This window comes from Columba livia, chromosome 2 (assembly GCF_036013475.1).
Source record: "Columba livia isolate bColLiv1 breed racing homer chromosome 2, bColLiv1.pat.W.v2, whole genome shotgun sequence".
Classification (NCBI taxonomy): domain Eukaryota; kingdom Metazoa; phylum Chordata; class Aves; order Columbiformes; family Columbidae; genus Columba; species Columba livia.
The window spans coordinates 116,560,220-116,574,451 of NC_088603.1; the positions used below are offsets into that span (position 1 = coordinate 116,560,220).

General features: G+C 39.1%; 1 long non-coding RNA gene across 1 annotated transcript; it reads right to left on the minus strand.

The window, feature by feature from the left end:
• Positions 1 to 12,963: 12,963 nt before the first annotated feature.
• LOC135578608 (uncharacterized) lies at positions 12,964 to 14,208 on the minus strand. Its single transcript, XR_010470545.1, has 2 exons — positions 14,078 to 14,208; positions 12,964 to 13,842 (listed from the first exon to the last, which is right to left on the minus strand). It is a non-coding gene; the product is annotated as an uncharacterized LOC135578608 (long non-coding RNA).
• Positions 14,209 to 14,232: the final 24 nt, after the last annotated feature.

Below are 14,232 nucleotides of genomic sequence, written 5' to 3' on the forward strand. Positions count from 1 at the left end.
CAAGTCTGAAATATTTGAGCGATAGCTTAGAGGGGAAAAAACAAGTATTTGTTTTCAATAAAGATTCTGTTTCACACCACAAGAAAGTTTTCTTGCTTCCCCACTGTGATGACCATTATTGCTACCATTACTAATAATATAAAATGTTTATACCACACTGTATTTCTTATAAACATGACTAAAACCTAATTCTCTTTCCCCAAGAGGCTTGCCATTAATTAACAAAAAAAGATAGACATAGTTACAGTCCGATCATAGACCAAAGGTGGGAGGGCAAAAAGAATTTGTATACATATATATAGTGAACAGGGTGTTATATCTTTGCACAATATGCAGCATCCTGGGCACTGATTCCTGGAGCTGCGCTCTCCCAGTCAACCTGAAGTCAGTGCTTTGCTGAAGGATGCTTAAGGTTCATGCTCCTTTCTACAGCGGGTTTGGAAGACCTCCACCTCTCAGGTACAGAGTTGAAACAGTGGACTAAGCGTTTGCCTTGACAGAGTATGGCTTATTTCCTCAGATGTGAGGTAAAGAAACTGTTTATCAGTTTCCCGAGTGACTGGCTGTTTTCCTAGGTGTGTACCTGTACTCAGGCCACTATGAAGCCACACCTCTCCATTTTCACCACTCTTATTCCCTGCCTAATTACACACGCACTGTCATAGTCTTGAGAAACCAAATGGATAACTTGCTAATATCATGACAACACTTTTTTTGTTGTTGTTGTTGTTGTTGAGGCATCAATTTTATATCTAACAATGACTAAGACATTTCAGTGTTTAATCTTTGCTTCTTCTGACAACAGTGTTTAATCTTTGCTTCTTCCTCTGTTCCTCTATGCATCACAGTCATAAAAACATAAACTGCCGGTAATCATTTACTTTTTTCAGAACAAAACACTAGTGTGAAATCCAGTATTTGAAAACTTATCCTGTTCTTAACACCAGCTTTTCTATTGTTGGCTTCACTTTCTCACCCTTTGTCTTTGCATATGATTAAACCTATGTGGTTTAAACGTATCTTGCAAGCTCAAAGATAGCAATCTGGAGGTTAGTGGCATGTGAGGTGTTTTTTAAATTTGCTACAAGAGGCAGCTTTTCTCTCAAGGTCAAAGTTTAGTACATTCCCCAGGTGAGGGATGTATGTGGGATGTGGGATGTCGGGGGCAGGGAAGGAGGGGTTGGGTATGAATTCAGCCAGATAGCAGACAATTTAATATTGTCTGAAGTTACACAGGTATCTCACCATCTTTTGACAGATGCAAGATGTTTATAAATTCCCATTATATTCATTAATTTGTGAATGTATGTTCAAGTACACTGTCATATTTAGTGCATGCATTAGATGCACCACAATATCAGAAATAGCACCTGGAATAACTTGTGTATCTTCCATAGCAGCAAGGGAGCTCTCCTCAGAGAGGAGACCAGAAGAGAAAGCTTAGGGTGCTGTAAAAGTCTGGACGTTGAAGAACCTCAACTACATGCACCAGAGAAGGAACTACCACAGTGACAATGCCTGCCCTCCTGAGGGACACCTCTGAGATACCCCTCAAAATGCCATGGGGCTCAGCATCAATCCCAGCAAGTATCTAGTGCCACTTGGGGTGTGGGACACGCCCTAATGAAAAATGGTCACTTTTAGATTTGTATGGCTTAGGTCTGAACCATTTTATCCAAAATGTCATGCAAACCAACTTAGAAAAATATATATCTACTGGTTTAAAAGAGTTTCCTAGAGGAATTTTTCCCATGTAAACCACCAGAAGTGGGAAAGTAGCTGAAAAATAAAATATTCAACTTGGAGAATACATAGTTCTCTAGATTTTCTAGTATACCTGGATTTTCTAGTATACCTAAGTTCAAGTGACTTAAAGTAAGCACAACTTAAAAATGTAATGTGTCCTTTAAATAACATGCAGATGGTGAGCGAGCATCTGGCATCAGTTTTTGCAGCCATATTGGGTCAAGACAGCCCTGCCATCACTGTGAGTCTTGGGAGCCATGGCTGCAGTGGTGAGCAGTATGAGAGTAGACAAAAAAGAGCAAGGGGTTTCAAGAGGTATAGTAAAAGATGAGTTAGTTAAACTGGAGAGCAACAGGAACTGAAATTTTGCAGACGGGCAATGTCTTTCCTCCATGTTATGTTGACCAAATTAGAAAATTAGTCACTTGAGATTCTGGAAGAGACATAAACAGCTTGATTTTGTGAGAAAGACCTGGATAAAATGCAGGACTTTATAACAAACCTTAATCTCTGCTGTGTATACATAATTAATGGAAATTAATAGACAAACATTTTTGTAAGAAGTATTTTAAAACAGAAGCTTCAATTAATGCCAAAATGGATATTTGCTTGTGCAGAATCTCAACTGTACATGTAATCCCAGTAATTGTTTCCTTCTAATTAGACTTGTAATAGGTACCCAACCCAGTCTAGATGTTCTTCAGCAACTTGTCTGAGAAGTCTGTGGGCCAGATTGCAACAGAAGTTGACACAAGAATGATGGAGCAACACACAGCAAGCCTGTCCATCATTAAGTGACCAGCACAGGGGTCAGCCACATCTTCAGTTCACGCACAGTTTGGAACTCAGGCCCAGATAAATCCCATCTGCCTGACTAAGCACCTACCCATCAAATGTGTCATGTTAGAAGCACAGTCACTTTAACTTTCAAAACAGTCAGAAAGAGACATCTCTGGAGGCTCATCTTTGAGTTGGTTTGAGTAGGTGGTACTTTATTGACGTTATATGCATCTGTGATGCTTACGTTAGGCAGGCGATATGAGTCTAGGCTTTGTAGGGATATAAAGGAAAGTTGGTCAGCAGAGCAGATGTGGTAGGCTATGGGAAACAGGCTGCGCTGCATCAATAGCAGACACAAAACAAAAATTGCTGATCAACCTCTGGTGATCCACCTTAGGCCCTATGGGGACTTCTTGGATTTAGGCATGTAAAAAATTTGCACCATCTTTTCTTCAGCAGAGCATTTGCGCAGCCTAGCAGGGTGGCTGTTTCAGGTCTTCCGGTACAGTGTTCACATCCAGCTGTGTCAGGAGAATAAATTAAAAACATGATTCACGTAATTTAGGACTCTGACTTCATGGATCTGTATTCAAGCCTCCTGTAGAAGCATTTCTTGCTCTCCTTGATTACATAAATTAGGGACACCCATTTCACCTACAGAAGCAGATTTCCCCTAATGGAACCTGTTCCAAAGTTCAGCAAACTCAAAGACATCCATCTCCATGAATTCAATAGTCTCTGGGTCAGTCACTTCCCAGAGATGAAAGACAGAATCCAGAACAACTGGAGAGATAAAACAAGCTGATCTTTATTCCCAGCAATGCACTATGTTCATCCTTAATGGTGCGTAATTACTGTTATTTACAGGGAAGGCTGACTCTTGATTAAAAGAGAAGTTTAGTAGTCATTCTTAGAAGGTATGCACTTTATTTTGTTGTGTAAGTCCCCATTGTTCAGTGGGATGCCAGTGAATGACCTGTAGAAGGTGACTAATGAAAGACTACTTGCTGCTTCTCATAACAGAGCATATACAGTGAAATAATCAATCCTTATGTTTAAAACAACAGAAGGAAGAACTTTTTCACATTGCATACAACTTAATTTGAGGAACTCGTTGCCAGAGGATGTTTTGGTGGTATAAAACTGTTCAAACAAATTAATGGAAAAAAGGTGCATCAAGTACTATTAGGCAGAGACAGATGGATGCAATTTCCAGCTCATGAAGTTCCTAACCACGAATGACCCTTGGCTGTTACACTAAGCAACTGCTGTTGGACACTCTCAAAGGCAACCTGTTAGGCTTAGAGGGAACTTTAGTCTGATGTCTATACCTAGTGATGTGATACATTCTTATGTCATTATCTCCACTTAATATTTTGTTGGGACATCTTCTCACAAATTCAGTATACAAACATAGAATATGCAAAGATCCTTGGCCAAATATAATGCTTTATAGGCTTTGCCTGAAACAGAAAGGTTTCAGATGCCTACATTACTAGTGCTCATATAAAATGAAAAAATAACAATGCCATTGCATTAAATAAGATGATATTTTATATGTTATATAAATAAAATGTAAACCAGAAGTATTACATTCTGGAAAACACTAAAATGCATATTCCAGGCTCAAACCTGTGTATTGCCTATTTCCTCAAGAAAAAAAATAAAAATCTGACATATTAAAATATTTTTTGTTGGTGATGTGTATATTTGTGTTGATTTCACAAACGCTAATTGTTGAAATTGAAAGAACTGGAAGCACTACTTAGGAATTTGGCTTTTCCTATTGGTCACAGAATACTGAAGTACCACGGTTCTCCCTCTTCAAAAAAAAAAAAAGGAAAATAACCGTAATTTTACTCAGTTTTTTCCCTGTCTAATTAATAATTTTTAATAAAGCACTGCATTAGAGAGATGGTTTTGACTTTACTAGTTACTGTTGCTAATAATGATACTTTGATAATGATTGCTGAACTATATGACTTCCACTTTCTTCTTGCTTCAACACCCAGATGCAGGTTACACCACAAAGATCTCCTCTGAAAAAAAAAAATAAATAAATAAAAATACATGGGTATATATGCACCAAAATAATTTGAAGAGGTAGGGCCACACTTGAAGTTATTATCAATGTAGTGATGACTAAGACAGCAAAAACACCCAAGCAAATGGCTACTTCAGGCCCCAGTTCATACTTGAACAAGGCTGGATTCACAATGTCTTTGTGCTATTAGTCATGCAATTCACACAGCAACCACTGCCTGAACAGTCAGATTAGACAAGAAGCTGCATGCTTTACTTGTGGCTTACATACCTGCTCTGTGCAGTAGGTTGAAAATAAATGATCTCAGTCCCAGTAGTGTCCTGACAGCTGGTTTGTTACTGTTATGAAAGTGTAAATGCTCCCTGAGCCTCAACAAACACAGCAGATGAAGACCGCTGACCATGCCCTGCAGCAGTGTATACAAATATTGGTCATTGCTATCCAAAGCTTGTGTTGGGATTTCCGTAATCACCTTCAAGTATACTATGTTAATTAGAGTACAGGCTCTAAGGGCTAGAAGGAGAGTCACTGACTTCCTTTCTTGCATCCATCCTTTCATTCTTCCTAGGAAGAAAGGGCAGTTAAGGGATCAGCTCTCCTCCTACCACGTGTGCAGGCATTGTGACAAGCATCTGGTCAGCAAAACTCTTGCTACCTCTCCTCTAGGTTCACTGCAGTGAGAGTTGGAGGCAGAGTGTGCCTGTCTGTCTGTCTGTTTCTCACGTGACTTTCAGGTGGAAAGAGATGGCTGGAGCCATACACAGGCTGGGAGGAAGATATATTCTCAAATTATGCTAGAAATAGTGGTGCGATAGGGCACCATACCAGATAGCATAATCTGGTATTTCATTGTTAATTAAAACCAGAAAAGAGTGTATATGTATGAAGGACTAAGACTGACAAGTAGCCTGTTCTGAGATATGTCTGATGCTAGCTAATGGAGATTAGGATAGGAAAAGCTCATTAAAATGCCCTGCCTTTTCAAACAGAAGGCAAAAAAAAAACTTAAAATGTCTCCTCTAAGCTGCTATCCAGTGTTAGGCAAAGTATACTAGTGCCACTGCAGGTGCTCAGCTCTAGTGCCACTCCAAACACACATCCCCTTTCAGACACAGTGTCTTAGAATCATGGAATAGTTTGCTTGAAAGGGACCTTCAATGGTCCTCTAGTTCAACTCCCTGCAACGAGCAGGGACATCTTCAATTAGAACAGGTTACTCAGAGCCCCATCCAGCCTGGCCTTCAATGTCTCCAGGGATGGGGCATCTACCACATCTCTGGGCAACCTGTGCCAGTGTTTCACCACCCTCACTGTAAAAAAATCTCTTCCTCATGTCTAGTCTGAATCTCCCCTTTTTTAGTTTAAAACCATTACTCCTTTTCCTGTCATAACACGCTCTGTTAAAAAGTCTGTCCCCATCTTTCTTCTGGGCCCCTTTCGAGTACCGAAAGGCCACAATAAGGTCTTCCCAGAGCCTCCTCCAGACTGAACAACCCCAGCTCTCTCAGTCATCATCAGTTCTTGCCTTCAGCACCCTCTTGTCTGCCCATCCTGCTCAGCAGCTTTCAGAGGGAAGGATCCAGGTGCAGAACTTGTTCAGACTCTGAGACAACACAGTGATCCCAACAACCAAGAATATGCTTGAGCTAAGATGGGAATGACACTTTCAGTCACATTCTCTTGGCAAGCATGGAAAAAAATTGAAAGTAAAACTAGGATGACAGCACTGTGCTTCAGGGCTTTACTTGCCTTTGGATACTGAAAGCAGTAAGACTGGATAACACTGTAACACTGCTCAGGTTCTAGAAACCATGGGTGCTTTAATAAAATATATTTGAATTGAGATGTTGAGGTTGCTTGTGTGAATTTAGACACACATTCCTGGCTCATTTGAGGCTGATCATGGGCTTGGAGTAAATGTGTATATATATATATATGAATAAAAATCTAAAAAATCCAAACTGTCCTGTCATAAATGTTCAGCTTTTCAAGTTTATACACAGGTATTATGCTCAGTATCTGTTTCTCCATTTCCTAAGTGGTGTGTGTCCTTGCACGCCCTCCACCTGTAAAGACAAAGCTGCAGCATGTGAGAGGCAGCATCACCATTTAGAAAATAGCTTATTTTGAGATAAGATTGGAATTTTTTGCTACAATTGTTATGAAAAGTCCAAATGCGCTTATCCTTGGGTCTTACTAACATCCACATTAAAAAATGTGAAATGTTATTATAAATTTTTCTTTTCCAGTTGAGAAAACAAAGTCCAAGATTGAGCAAACTACATCACATTTTAACACTGAAAGTCAGTGAAATTGTTCCTAAATCCCAGAAAAAATTCTCCTTACCACGTGCAAAAGGTTAGTAAGTCAGTTGAGAGAGGCACAGTGGAAGAGTGAAGAAGTGCTCCGGACACAGTTTTATAACTTCGTCCTTAATGCCCAGGCATGCTTCTGCTCTTCCACTTGCTTATCTGAAGTAAAAACTGTTGGAAGCGATACCTAATTTTGCACTATGTAAGGCAAACTCACCTTTAAAACCTGTAAGCATTTGTTGTGTTTTAGATTGCCAAGCCAAGATTTTCTGATTTATTTTTTTTAGTGCCTGCTGATGTAGACTCTTAAAATCATCTCCTTTTGAAGTGATGCTGTGATGCTGTTACCCAACTTGGTTTTCTAATTAGCAGGCCTGATTTTAGCAGTAATCTGGTGATGCTTGACGTGTTTGAAAGGCATGTCACTTAGGTGTTTGAACATGACTTTACAACCCTTTTAAAAATGTTGCTTGAAATGGAGCCTCTGCTTGTCACCAGATTGGTCCTGGGCAGGTTCAGATTGCTCCTATAGTTCCCAGAGGTTCCTGCATCTTTGGCTTTTTTCACTCTTGGATATAGGTTTATAGTTGTTCTTTGTCCCAGCACGGAGATTCACTTCTTTATTAATAAGCAGTATAGCTCATGAGATATCAAATGCATTAAATGCATTTTCAGTTAAACAAAATACATGGTAAAAGCAAATTTTTCAAATGAATATCAGTATTTTACTCTTTAGCCACTGAAAACCCTGATCTAAACAGCAAGATACAGAATACATTTTAAAAATTAGGACTAAGTTTTATTTATCCACATTGGTTTAGTCACCCTTCTGTTCCCAAACCCTAGCTTCAACTTCCCTCGCACACACATCCCTCTCTTTTGGGGTTTTTTTTGGGGGGGGTTGTTTGTTTGGTTTTTGTTTGTTTTTTTTGGGGGGGTGGAGGTTGGCTTCTATGGCTGTTATATAAGCCTTTGGCATCATTTAAATTCCAGAAATGTAACCAGATGCCACTAATTGTCTTTCACGTAACACTGATGATTTAAAATAAATAAATAAATAAATAAATAAAGAGAGAATAATATTAAAATATTTGAATTTAATATAAATAGTAGATTATTTGTTGTTGTTTAATAAACTATAATGTCTGCAAGATGTCTGGAACAAATGTGTATAGATATTTTATTTTAGAGACAAATACTTTAGAAAGTACTACACATTCTCTGAGTGAAACAGAGGGATGGTGTTCTTGAGAAGCCATTCTTTCTCTGCTCTGCCTCTTTGTACACACCACTTATATGTATGTATATAGATACATAAGACATAATATCACCTGAATAATTATAGACTTGGTTTACAGCATCCATATAGTGAATATATGATTTATTCAGAAACTGTGGTATTACTGTGACCTACAAAAATATTTTAAAGTGCATCCTCAATTCAGAGAACAGAAAGGAAAGCAAGATTACATTTGAAGAAGTGAAGTTCTGACTGGCTTAAAATATTGACTTGAGATTGAAAACTCTCTTCTAAAATTGTTAATCCTTTTTCTGCATCGTGAGCTCCTCAGAAGGGAGACTGTTAGTATGAGTGTTTTAGCAACAAACACAACAGGACTTGATGCTGAGGGCAGCCTCTTGGCCGTTTCTGTGCACTACTGCAACACACAGGTTCAATCATACGAGTTATGACGTGACTTCAGTTTCATTTTACTGCTCAGTATAATACCATTGGCCTTTAATAAAATACATATTTCTTGGCTTCTGATGGATGTTTCCACTAACATCACAGTCTCTTCAATTCTAATAATCCTTTATTTTTTATCTAGCTGCCTATACTTACGTCACATATACTGCAAAGACTAACTTTCCGATAACTTTTAATTAAGTAAAATGGGTAATGAAATGAAGCATGCTGATTTTTCTTCACACATTTATAAAAAAAATCCGCTTTTTACTTTTTCATGCATTTTAAGGTGTCCTGTCGCTGGATACCAGCTTATCCTCTTTTCTTCTAAGATGCACAGGCAGAAAGCGAGGAAACTTGTGATGGTTCAGTGGTGAATCTAAACAAATATCCACAGACATACTAGCTCTTTCACAGGTCTTCCACCTGTGCCCATATTGACCCACCAGCTTTTTCTGAGGCTCTGAGGGAAAGATTAATTCTGCCTCCTGAACTAACTCTTCCTCAAGAGATAATAGATAAGAGCATAACTTTGGAGTTTGAGAGAAATGGGATGGGATATGTGCCTCTAAGACTTTCTTGACTTTCCATCGTGGTATTTGAAGTCCTATGAAGAACTTCATTGGTCAGCACCTGACATGTTCTCTGATATCACCTCCCAGCTATTGTCACCATGGGAATGTGACAGTGAATTTTCTATTTTACAGCAGAAGTCTGTCCTTTGCAGCTGCAGACCTGCCTTGCACAGAAAACTCAAGGGAATGGCATAGTCTGCACACAGGTCTTGGAGAGATCCTGGGCCATGCAGCTGGGCCCAGGAGCTGGGAAATACTTGTCATAGTAGAGAATCACAGAATGTCCTGAGTTCGAAGGGACCCACAAGGATCTTCGAGTCCAACTGCTGTCCCTGCATTTGACAATCCCACAGTTCACACCATGTGTCTGAGCATGTTGCCCAGTCTCTTCTTGAACACTGTCAGACTTCGGGCCGTAACTACATCTCTTGTTCCAGTGCTCCACTACAGAGAGATGGCAAGAGCATTAACACTGAATTTCAGTGGTGGACTCACCATTCAGAGGGAGTCATACAGGCAACATTAACCTGCAGATAAGCCTAGACCTTACTGCAAATCCTAGAATCAGTGAATTCGTCTTCACTGGAAGATAAAACTCACTGGCAGTTAATTACAAATAAAGGGAAAATAGTTCTCCAGACTGGGAGAATAAAAAGGCAGCTAGGAGATCTGACTGCTTGAAAAAGTAGCAGATGGGTGTTACCCAAGGCACTTAGGAATTTGAAGTTTTTTCTGTTGCTGTTAACTCCAAAGGTTTGACAGAGCAGACAGGCATCATCTCAGAGAGAGCAATTTCATGATTACATAGCCCTAATCATTCTCATTTCTGCAGATCTTATTTTTCTTCCTTGCATTCTACTCCTTGCACCATGTTTATTTTTTCTAGTTTTTTGCAAGGTTGTCTTTCTGATTATGTTCCCAGGTTTTCCCTGCACATCTTCAGCAACTCAGAAATGACAGTGCTGTCATCACGATTATTATTATCAACAGTTGCTAACAATAAGTAAGCTGAAATGAATAGGCTGCAAAAATCATCTATTTCGAGGAAAGTGAAGAATTGCCTTTGAGGTGATCATGCCTAAATCAAATTTTAACATTCAATTTCATATCCAGGCAGATGGGTTGATAATATAATGCAGGGTGTTGTTAATGAAGCTGACAACAGGAGATACTACCCATCCTAGCAGCTATTTTTAGAGAGAGATCTTCTTTTGAACTGAGATGGATGCTTAGCAGTCTGAAATAGTTTTGACAGAAGCCTGTACTCCATAAAAATTTTATCAGCAACAAAGTGATCCTGCTGATATTCATGTGAGATTCACGAAATATATCAAAACATAAAGTATTTGACAAAACATAGATCTGTATATCACTGGCATTGCAAAGTGTGTCTGTGTGCCTTACCTGTCAAATAATTCCCAGGAGCTCCAGCTCCGTGAATGTAAAATAAGATATATCAGAGGTGTGTGCATTGCCATATGCCACTTGTAAGTTATCTTAGAGTGCAGAAGGTGAGACAGAGCTGTGTTTCTGCTTTGCTGAGGTATTTCAAGCAAGTTGCTTCATCTTTCTGTGCCTTGGGTTCCTCGTATTAAAATTGGGTGAACGGTGCTGACTTCCAAATCCACTGCTTTAATAGAGCTAACGGCATTTACCATTTGCCTTCTCTTACTGTTGCTGAAACTCTTCTTTTGCCTTCTGTGTAGGTCTGAATATAGCATTGATAAAATAATTTAAATCTACACTCCTGGCTTCTTGGCAGGAAGCAGATAGTTCAGGAAAGACTGTTGTCCTCTTCCAGAATGATGGTGTGTATTGACTTAGGAATGACAGATCCTCCAGGTAAGTGCTGAGGAAACATGATTCCTTTAATCAAGATGGTAAGGCTACAGCAGAAAAGCTTAATTATTTAAGTTGTTCGGGTTTTTCACATCCCACACAGGAGACTTTCACTCAAGGCTAAGTCTGAGACTACAGTATTAAGGGGTGTGTTCATGGTTATCTCAGGTAGATCCAAGCCCTTGTTACAGCCCAACTGGGCTGTCCTGCCCATCCTCTGCCCCAGCCTGGCACTCATAGTTCTTCCCCCCTGCCATTATCTGCTCTGGATATTTAGTACCTTTTAAAAATGCAGGGTTTAAGTCATTTAGGAAATCTGAAAATCATATGCAGCCTCTCACACAGGTGAGTATATGCATGTTCTTCACAGTCATGGGTAATATAAAATTGTTTAAATAGGTATGCTTAGTAAAGAAAGAAAAACTGGAAAGATATTTAACATAAACTACCAGGAAAAAGAAATCAGAATGGAACTTTCCCTAAAAAAAAACAAAGCAACAACAACAACAACAACAACAACAACAAAGGGAAAAAAACCCAACAGACTGAAGTGAAGCAAAGCAAATAAAATACAGTTAAACTGAAAAATAAATATTAATAAAAATAAAAAATGTGTAAGATGTGATTTATATTATTAAAATAAAGAATGAAAGCGAATAAATCAGAAGAGATAAATCTTTTAATTTAAAAATTCAATTAGGATATCCACATTAGCCTACTCTGCAACAGTATGATACAATCATGATGAATTTATGCACAATTCAGTTCTGGGTTTTTCATCCCAGTCTGTAGTATGCTTACTTTTAAAGGCACATTTAGTTTCTTTCATGTGTTTTCCCCTTACGTAATAGTACAACTCTTGAGTTGAGGTTGTGAGCTTTAGCCTACAGAAACATTTATATTACCCATGTGTGAAAACACCTACAACATACACCATACACCTGACTAAGATACCTGGTGTGACACCCCATTTCCCTGTGTCCTTTAGCATTCCCACCTGGTAACCTCATCACTTGTCCTGAAGGGAGGGGGTCGTGGAAGCCAGTGATCAGCTCTCCTTGAGCAAGATTTTTGGCCAGACCCCACACTGAAGCAAGTGGATTTATGCCAGCTGGAATTTCTTCTCTGCCATTCAGTTATCTCTTCATCATTGGTGACTACTTTCTACTTCACCTCTGACATAAACAAGCAAAAAAAATCATATAGCCTTTCCTTTTGTACTCATGCCGTAGGATTCAACCTGTCCGTAGTGACAATGGACTCATGGGTAACTTCAGATCCTATTGATTCCATTTTCATTCTTTTTGCAAATGGCATATTTCTGAGATGTTTTGGTCTGCAAGAGCATATGCATATTTTACAATTGTAAGAAATAACTTCTTCTATTCAGTGGTCAAAATAGAAATTCAGACCAGCCATGAGCAGTTTTGAGTGATACACACCTTCAGCCTTTCTTGGTTTCTTATCAAGGTTCCTATATATTATAGCTTTCATATGCAGTGATTTCTTAACAATCTAAATAAATAAGTTATATTTATCTTCTTTCAAGGATATTCCAAAAATAGTCTACTGACCCAACTCTCTGAAGGTTTGTAGAGAAGTTGAGAACTATTCATTCTGAAGGTGTGTTTGCCGTTAATTCTGTTTATTTCCCCTACACAGAAAGAACAGAACCAACTCTGAAATGCCAGAATAATGGCCTACCTCAACCCCTGACTATTGCATTAGTAATACACATATTTTACATGTTACTGCAATAATGATGATATCAGTATGGTATGAAACATTAAAAAACATACAAACTTGATGTTAAAAATTTTGCAAAATAAAAAAAAAATAAACCCTCCAAACCAAACATTTGAAAAATTTAGAAGGAAACATGTTTTAAAATTGTCATATTTTGCAATATTTTATTAAGCAAAAGTTCTGGAATAAGACACTTTGATTCATTAAAAAATATGCACATCTTATATGCGCAACAAATAACTCTTTACTTTTGTTTAATCCAAAAGCAAATTTCAAATTGATCTCAGTACCAGAAGCCGAGTGAGAGCATGGACATGCATGACTGAATTTGGCAGCCCCAGCCAGCTGCAAGGCAGTAAAGCACTCGTGCTAAGCAGTGCATAGGCACAGCACGCTGCAAAGCTGCTTACCCAGCAGGAGCATGGGGCTTCATCCTGGGAGGTGCTGAGTAACCTCAGATGTGCTGAGCCCTCTTTTCCCAGCTTGAGTTCAGCCCTGGGAGATGCCCAGCACTGTGGTGGGCTTGGCAGGCTCAGGAGAGCAACAGTCATATTGCACTTTCAGGGATGAAACGTGCACCCTCGTCCCACGTTCAGTGGTAGAGCAGAAGCTCACTCTATGCTTTTCTCGCACGTTGCAAGATGATTCAGGTGTCCCAAGGATGCAAGGTGGGACTTACAATGCCTCTGCTACAGAATGGAGGGACCTATTGCACAGTGAAGTGGGGAATCCTCTCTGATCTCTCCATTCCTCACATATTTGTGCTCTTGTCATCCAAAGTGAGACCAGAAGTGAGCTGTGCAGCACATTGTTCCTTTTCTCCACTACATGTTGATTAGAGCAGCTCTTCGGTTTCTCTGGCACAGCACATGTGTACATCTCCCTCTCCACTATGAGCACAACCCATAGGAAGGGAAAGGTATGGCATGAGGAAGCTTTGCAGTTGGTGAAAGCAGAAAGTCTTCTTCCTCTGCTTCAGATGTTCTTGTGGTCTAATAAACAAAACACTGCTTTTTTCCCCAAATGAATATGTTACCTCTTTAATGACAACCCCATTCTGGTCTGAGTGCTTCACGTCTGTTAACAATGCGCGTGGAACTGAGTTCTTTGCACCTGGAAGTAAACAAGTAGACTTATATTTTAATTCAAACTAATCAGTTCTGAAAGTCCATATTCTTTACAGTAATATTCATTAAGATCTTCTATTATAGTTGGTGCAAGGAGAAAACTGGTAATTGCGTTCAAAGCAATGATAAGTTACCATTTTAATGCTTCCTTACATTGTGAGTAATTTATAAATCACTCGGTATCTTCTCAGCGAAGCTTGCCTTCTGTTTTTAAAACGTACCTTTTCGTATCCAACAAAGGGTTTCAGTGCAATAAGAATTAAGGTGTGTCTCATAGCTTTTACCTCCAAGCAATAATGATGTTGTCAAGCGTTTCAGGTGAGACCAGCCCAGGATTTTGGGGTGGGGAAAGACACTCTGTTATACAGCATCTTCA